Below are 8,349 nucleotides of genomic sequence, written 5' to 3' on the forward strand. Positions count from 1 at the left end.
AAATCTTTGAATTTGGCAAAATTTAACACAGTTATTGAGCTGGATTGAATCAACTTTCAACTGCACTAAGTCGAATAATAACTGAATCAAATTAATTTTATAATTGATAAACTTTGGAACATTGACATTATTATTGAGCTGGATTGAATCAACTAACTAACAATAGAGCTGATTTAAAGGTGTATCAAATTTATTCCGTAATTGTTGAATTTTGCAACATTTAACAGTTATTGAGTTGGATTAAATCAACTTCGAGTTGAATAATGATTGAATCAGATTCATTTCATAGTTGATAAACTTTGCAGCATCAATGTTGCGATTGAACCGAATTGAGTTGAATAAAGGCTGAATCGCATACATTTATTAATAGTTGAGTTTAGCAAATTTAAGCAGTTGTTGCGTTGGATTGAATTAAACTAAGTCGAATAATGACTGAATCAAATTCATTTTATAATTGAAAAACTTTGCAACATCGACTCTTATTGAACTGGATTGAATCAATATTGAACTGAATTGAGCTGAAAATTATACTGTTGTCTTTCGTAGAGCTGCTATAAAGCTGAATTTAAATTAATTTAAATTATGAAATTAATTTAAATTCAGCTTTAAGCTCTAGTTTTGCAACATTTAAGTTATTTAGCTGGATTGAATCAACTTTGAGCTGAACTCAGTTGAAGAATGACTGAATCAAATTAATTTAATAATTAATGTTTTGCAACATTTAACAGTTATTTAGCTGGATTGACTCAACTTTGAGTTGAATAAAAACTGAATTAAATTCATTTCATAACTGAAACTTGGCAGCATCAATGCTGCTTTTGAACTGGATTGAGTTGAATAATGACTGAATTGAATAGATAATTGAAGTTTTCAGCATTTAACACAGTTATTGAGCTGGATTGAATCAACTTTGAACTCAAGTCGAATAATGACTGAACTGAATTCAATCATAATTAATAAACGTTGCAACATCAACACTATTATTAAACTAGATTGAATCAACATTAAACTGAATTGAGCTGAATAATGACACTGTTGGCTTCTGTAGATCTGAATCTGAAAGCTGAATTAGACTTAATTTCAGAATTGTTGATTTTTGCAAAACCTAAGAGTTGTTTAGCTAGACTGAATCAACTTCAACTTCAACTGAGTTGAATAATGACTTTCATAATTGATAAACTTTGCATCATCAACACTGCTAGTAAACTTAATTGAGTTGAATAATGATGGAATCAAATAATGGCATAATTATTGAATTTTGCAACATTAGCACAAATATTGCATTGGTTTGAATGAACTTTCAACTGAATTGATCTGAATAATGACACAATTGTCTTCTGTAGAGCAAATTCATTTCATAATTGAATTTTGCTACATTGACACTGATATTAAACTGGATTGAATCAAAATGAATCTGACTTGAGCTGAATATTGACACTGTTGTCTAGTGTAGAGCTGCTTGTAGCTGAATTGAATTAATTTCATAATTTGCACAGTTACTGAACTGAATCAAAACGGAACCAAATTGAGCTGAATAATGCCACTATTGTCATTTTTTGCATCGCTTGCTTCATTGATTCTGTTATTTTCCTGTTTATTTTTGTGAAGCTGCTCTGTAGAAATGAAGGTGAATTCATAGCATGCACTCACTCGGTGACGTGGTCATGTGTGCTATTGAGTACGGAGTGATGTTACGCTTCTCCTTTAATGTAATGAGTCGCGTTGTGAAATCCAAACCCAAACGCTCAAAGGCTCTTTGTTTTCCACTTACAGAAAAGGCTGCTGCTCGGAGAATCCTCAGTGTCCAATTATAGCTGAGGATCAGAGAAATGTAATTTACAGCCCCTGCTCCTCATGGAGAGGGTAATTGTGATCAGGAAATGGTGAGAGAGATGAGAGTTATTACCAGTCAAGGGGCTTCCACTCAGGGCAGTTATGGAGGGGAGAGTGACGCCCCTTTTTACAGTTTGAAGGATAGAGTTGGGTTTTTGGGAGCGGACAACGCCCGGCCGTAAATGTGCTCGACCGCATACTGGCCCTGCTGGGGTACGGCGCCAATCTGCTGCCACACTGTAAACCCCACTGTTGTCATTAATAAAGAGATTAAGTTAATATAACTTGACATTACTTAAAATACCAAATTTTGGCATCAAAACTTAAACAGGTGTGGTTAACTTACTCATTTGGCAGCAAAAAACTTTTAAATTGATATTTTAAGTTATCTGAACTCAACATTTTAATTAATTTGAAAGATTCACAATGTCTATTTAAAATGATTGGTCGCACTTGAAATTCTGCTTTGACAACCGCGCTGATTGGTCGATATAAGTTATATGACACAAGGCGGTATTTTTTCTCGTCATGCTGAATTTTGCTGAAGAACCAGCAGGACAGACGCACTAGCAGAAACCATCTGACACAAGAAAGACAAAAGTTAAATCAGTAAGTAGAGATTTAAACGCTCATATAAATTTTTTAAATTGATTTACACGTTATTCCAATGCTATTTTTTGTTTTGCTCCAGTAGCAGCACAAGTAAGCTGGCGGTAAAGCAGGCGGGAAGAAAGCCGTCGTGAAAGATTCATTAGAGTGAAGTTACACAGGTAGGTTAATGGTAAAATATAAGTGTAAATTTTGCTTGGTTCCGTTTTATTTTTGGAGTATTTTGTACTAATAAATATGCCGGAGTTTCTAAATTTCTATAAGAACATTTGAATTTCCCGCTTAACTTTTTTTCCTCCCCCAGCGGCACTTGCAGGCAGGCGGTCGTGAAGCAGGCAGGGACAGGGATGGAGTCGGTCGTGACGAAGGCCCATGGATTACGCTGGTAAGTTAATGTTTAACACGCCTGTACATTGTGACTTGCTTAATTTATTAATGTTTCTTTGATGTTGTGTTTTTAAAAGCGAGAATGAGAACTTGCGCTGTTGTGTATGCGCTTATGAGGGAACAAAACACGGACATGTAACGTTACCGTTAAAGTTCGCTTTTACCTCAAGGTGCGCGCATAAACGGTCAAATGCACGCAAAAATATTTCAAAATGAGGCGCTCGCTTGGTGATTATTCACGTAAACCCTTGTCAGTTATGTCTTAAATGGTCATAAACAGTTGAGAATGAAAATACGTTTGTAACAGTATATTGCATCCGTGTGGCTATTAATGCAGGTTTACTAAAGGTTTCATGAGGAGAACAATGCAAAGCTAAAAATTAACGAAATTGTGACACATTTACAGAGATAGGCCTATGTTTTTAATTAATAATTCTGTTCATGTAATCTTGGTGCATAATATTAATTATTCGTTTTTAATAGATTTTATAAAATGTATTCAATCCTATCTGCATTTTGTTTTTAATCAAGTTACCATTAGCAGAGCTGTGACTGTTTTACATGTCCCTGTGAGCGATTTGTTGACTTTTTACTGTCGGGAAAGACGTGCAAAAATGTTGTAACAACGTTAACTTAGTTGGATCAGGTGTGTTTAATTAGGATTTCATCTAAACTCTGCAGGGCTCTGTCCCTCCAAGAATTGACACCCCTGATTTAAATGCTGTTATGAATTTCATTAAAAAAAAGTAGTAATAGCCAGTGGTTAGATTTAATATAATTGTTTTTTTTTGTTTTCACACAGAAGTTGTCAGAGCCGACTGAGGACCGAACTCTTGTGCTCCAAGGACCACCTCTTGTGTTTGGAGATGTTTGGGGATTTCTTCGACATGTTTGGTAAGTATTCCATGTAGAAAATAATGTCAAAAAGACAAGCACACATTAGATCACTCACACTCGTTATATAAATTTGAATCTAAAGGGTTATTTCACTCAAAAATTTGAATTTTGTCAGTAGTTACCCTCGTGTTATTCCATATTCGTAAGACTTCCGTTCCTCTTTGGAACACAAATGAAGATTTTTAAAATAATTTTCAAGAGTTTTCCATTTCTCCATAGAGGGACAAGAAAAGGTAAGAAAGACATGTGGTTCCAGTGATTTAACCTCAATTTTATTAAACAACGCACATGCTTAGGTTTGCATGAAACAAACTATAAAAACTATTAAAAATACAGATCCCCAATGCATGTTCACGAGAGCATCACAGTGCATGTGTTTTGTGTTCACGCAAGATCTGAAATCTGAACAGGCCTTGAATAATTTTATTTTGTAAGTGGTAAATTACATGTTTTTGCACTAAACACTCGCGCTGCTTCATAAAATTGAGTTTAAACCACTGAAGTCTCATGGATTTTTTTTCTAGACCTTGAAAATGTTACATTGGATCTCTGGAGAAACAGAAATCTCTTGGGTTTCCTTAAAAAAAATCTTAATTTTTGTTTGGAAGAAGAACAAAGGTGTTAGGGGTGTGGAATGACATGAGAGTGAGCAATGACAGAATTTGCATTTTTGGGTGAACTGTTCCTTAAGATTAAGTTGCACTGTTTGAAATCTACATGAGCTTGCATGCATGTGAATTAACTTTAATTTGATAATGTTTTTTCATCTTTAATAGATGTCTGATGATCACAGCTCAAATCTTGCTGTTGTCAGTGGGGATTGTAATAGTTGAAGATGGGACTACTCTTCAGCCTCCCAACTCTTGGAAAAGTGGTGATGGACAATCTAAGTGACCTTCCTGAATCAATGTGCCTTCTGTTTGGACAAATTTATGTTACAGGTTTTGTGCTTTTCTTGTCAGCTGAGAAAAAAAAAATGAAAATGACCTTTACATTGGAAATTAAAAACATGTTTATGTTAACAGTCAGTAAGACTTTCACCAACAGAGAAGAAACACCTTTTTTTTTTTTTTTTTTTGTATAACACACACTCCAAGGAACTGGTATATCTCAAATTTGTCTTGTAAAAATGTGAAAAAATAAATAAATAATAGGTTTACATTTAAAAACAGTTAACTGTAAAAAAAAAATGCTTATGTTGTTGTTCATGTCTTTTAAAAATGTAAGCTTACTATTAAAAATGAGCTGTTTTGTTTAAAAATGTGATATTAAATGTGAGTTTACAGTCAAAAATAGGAGTTTACTGTTAAAAAATGTGAATGTACTTTAAAAAATGTAAGCTCATGATGCTGTTGTTCATGTCTTTCTGGAAATGTGAGCTTACTGTTAAAATTAAAAATTAGCTATTTTGTTGTACATATGTCTTTTAAAAATATGACAGTGTGGGCTTACAGACAAAAATATGAGTTTACTGTTAAAAAAGGAGCTCATGATTTTGTTCATGAATTTTATAAATGTGAGCTTACTGTTATAAGTAATGTAAATGCAGTATAAGCCTAATAAAGTGGTTGATGTGGAAAAAAAACCTTGTTTTAATGATTTATAAATTATTTAATACAAGTAGAATATATATATTTATATATAAGCTGAAAATTTAGGAAGTTTAGTCTGTTAGCCCTTTTAAGTTATCTGTACTTAAACATTTAAGTTAATTCAATGAAGAGACCACATTCGTTCAACTCAATAAATCGAGTTGTCATTTTCCCATTACTCAAACGAACTGAGGGAATCACTTTCCTCAAATCATTTGAGTAGTCTGAACTTATTAGGGTTTACAGTGCATGTAAAACGCTCAGACGTAACATTTTGGTTCATTTAAGAAGGTCAGAGGTGAAGGGTGTCAATTTGCTGCGGCACCAAACCCAACTGTAAAAAAGTACACTGAACAAGGGCTTTAAAATTGCTAATAAATTTCACAAATAATTACAAGTCACACAAGTAAAGTTTTTTTAGAGTTGAATTATTGTAAGAGTATATATATAAAAAAAAGGTAAGTGTGACTTTTTATCTCACGATTAAGACTTTTTTTAATGCAATTCTGAGTTGATCTCACTCTAATTTTCCCACATTTTTTTATTCTGAATTTAGATCAGATATATATAGATATATATGTATATATATGTGTATATATATATATATATATATATATATATATATATATATATATATATATATGTGTATGTATATGTATGTATGTATATATATGTATATGTATGTATGTATATATATATATATATATATATATGTATATATGTATACCGTATATAATTGTTTATTGTAAATATATCAAAACCCAATTTTTTATTAGTAATATGCATCGTTAAGGAATTCATTTGGGCGGTTCTCCCAATATTTTGTTTTTGTTGCACCCTCAGATTCCAGATTTTCAAATATTGTCCTATCAAAACAAACCATACATCAATGGAAAGCTTGTTTATTCAGATTTCAGATTATGTATAAATCTCAATTTCTCAATTTACCCTTATGACTGGTTTTATGGCTCAGGGTCACATATACTAAGAATTTTCTGCGCATATTTCTAAAAAATTCTGAGAATTCTGAGTTTGTATCTTGCAATTCAGATTTTTTTCTTTAGGATTACAAGGAAAAATGACAGAATTGTGAGATGAAGTTGCAATTACCTCATCTTTTATTCTGTTAACAAGCTTGCATAGAATTAATGCATTTGTATTGATGCATTTATAAGGTTTTTTCACATCTCTAATGCAGTGTTAGTAGTGATGCATAAAATAAGTCAAATCCTTTTAATGCATATTCATTGTAGACGTCAGTATGTTTGAGAAGTCATTATTTTGTTTGCTGCCTCTACTGGTGCAGAAAATACGCTCTTCACCTCTGACCTTCTTAAATGAAGCACTTGCGTCGTTTGTCTCGTAACAACAGAACACCGGTCCTGCGGTAAAAGCATTTCATCTTGGACGGTTGTTCTTGCATGTTTTCTTGTCGTTGTGGCTTAATAGCAGAACACAGTTTTTCGCTTATTGCATGCACGGCTATAAAAAGCACACGGTCCCACCAGAAACACCGTCAGAAGCTTTGCTTTTAGCTCCACTGTCGTGTGATGGCTCTCCCAGGAGGCACAAAGTGCTGTCCAATCAAACAAGAAGCCTGTTGGGATACTGTCACTGCATGCACGACCAAGTTTACTACTTAGTACGACAGAAAAACCATATTACTAACCCTTAAACGCTCGGCCATGTGCTTTCTGCCTATAGAGCCGACAGCGCCGTTGTACCGTGTGAATCCGCACGTCAGTCAAAGAGTTCTGCGAATAGCCACGAAGCCACTAAAATTGCATTTGCCAAATTATTAGTATTCTTAGCTAATGCATAACGCTTGACCGGCGGCCAAATTGAGCATCATGGGATGGGTTTTTGTTGTGCATACTGATGCATGCGTCTGGTGTAATGAAAGGGCCGCGCACCGCTGTTCGCCGTAGAGGGAGGCCGGGACAAGCAATCACCGCCCTGCTGGAATCATGGGAACATGAGACCCACGCGTTTCCATTTCCTATCTTCACTTTATCAGCCTGCTGGCTCTGTTATTCTTTAGCTCGGCAGACAGCAGATGAAAGCATAGCACAGATAAATGTTTGTGCTTTCCTGTTTTTATGGGGCTTAAATAAGAACATACATTTACTCGGTACTTTGAGGTTTTCGCCGGATTCTGCTTTCCATTAAAGGCCCCATGAAGCCAGAGAGATGATAAGAGGTCAATGTAAGTCCTACTGTTGACTTGGCAATAAAGTCAGAGCTCAAAAGGGGACTGAAGGGTCTGGTTCATGATGGGTCATTAGAGAAACGCCGCCTCAGGCCAGGCTCCTCGTTTAAGCTTGATTTTGCTTGAAGTTTAATGCACAGACCTGCAGTTGTGTTTTTATGATCATGGACAGGTGCTTCGTGGGCAGTGGAGAAGCTCTTATTTAAAGTCGACATGAAATGTCACTCACAGACAGTTTATTTCTGCACTGTTAAAAAAAAAGTTGACAACTTGAAAAATAACAGTCAGTAGCTGCTGCTAACTTAACTTTTGTTCATCTAATGAACTTTATTTTGGCATTTAGCAAACCTTATTATTTCATCATTATGTTGTTAATAAGATTATTGATGTATGTTTTACAAAGAAATACTATTTCAGTGTTTCTACTTCAAAATGTCATGTTTAATTAAATGTGTTACTTGACATTTCTTTGTTTCTGAGTGAAAATTGTTTTGAAGTAAGTCCTACACCTTTTTTGGCATTACTTGTGTGTTTTTCCATGTAGTTTCCATATTGCTGAAATGCATGCTGGGAACTCGCAAAACATTGTTCAGTGTAAAATTATTTGTTCAGATGACTCGATTTGTAAAGTTGGGATGATATTTGGACAGGTTTTGAACAAATACTTGAGTATGCAAGTAAGGCCAATAAACAGGTTTTGTTAGCAACATGTTTTTGAGTAGATTCATGATTATGCATGATTTGTTTTCAAGCTGCTTGTGTTTTCTGTTTTGTTTTTATCCATTGCAAACCAAATAGACTTTTTTTCTTTGAAATAATATA

At 34.2% G+C, this 8,349-nt stretch overlaps 1 long non-coding RNA gene across 2 annotated transcripts; it reads left to right on the forward strand.

Annotated features, from left to right (window-relative positions):
- Positions 1 to 1,130: 1,130 nt before the first annotated feature.
- On the forward strand, positions 1,131 to 5,544 carry LOC141299679 (uncharacterized). 2 transcript variants are annotated; one of them, XR_012341821.1, is made up of 5 exons: positions 1,131 to 2,442; positions 2,525 to 2,603; positions 2,747 to 2,827; positions 3,632 to 3,723; positions 4,503 to 5,544. It is a non-coding gene; the product is annotated as an uncharacterized lncRNA (long non-coding RNA). The 2 variants fall into 2 exon arrangements; XR_012341822.1 differs by having other exon boundaries at positions 2,528 to 2,603.
- Positions 5,545 to 8,349: the final 2,805 nt, after the last annotated feature.

Source organism: Garra rufa, chromosome 23 (genome assembly GCF_049309525.1).
Source record: "Garra rufa chromosome 23, GarRuf1.0, whole genome shotgun sequence".
Classification (NCBI taxonomy): domain Eukaryota; kingdom Metazoa; phylum Chordata; class Actinopteri; order Cypriniformes; family Cyprinidae; genus Garra; species Garra rufa.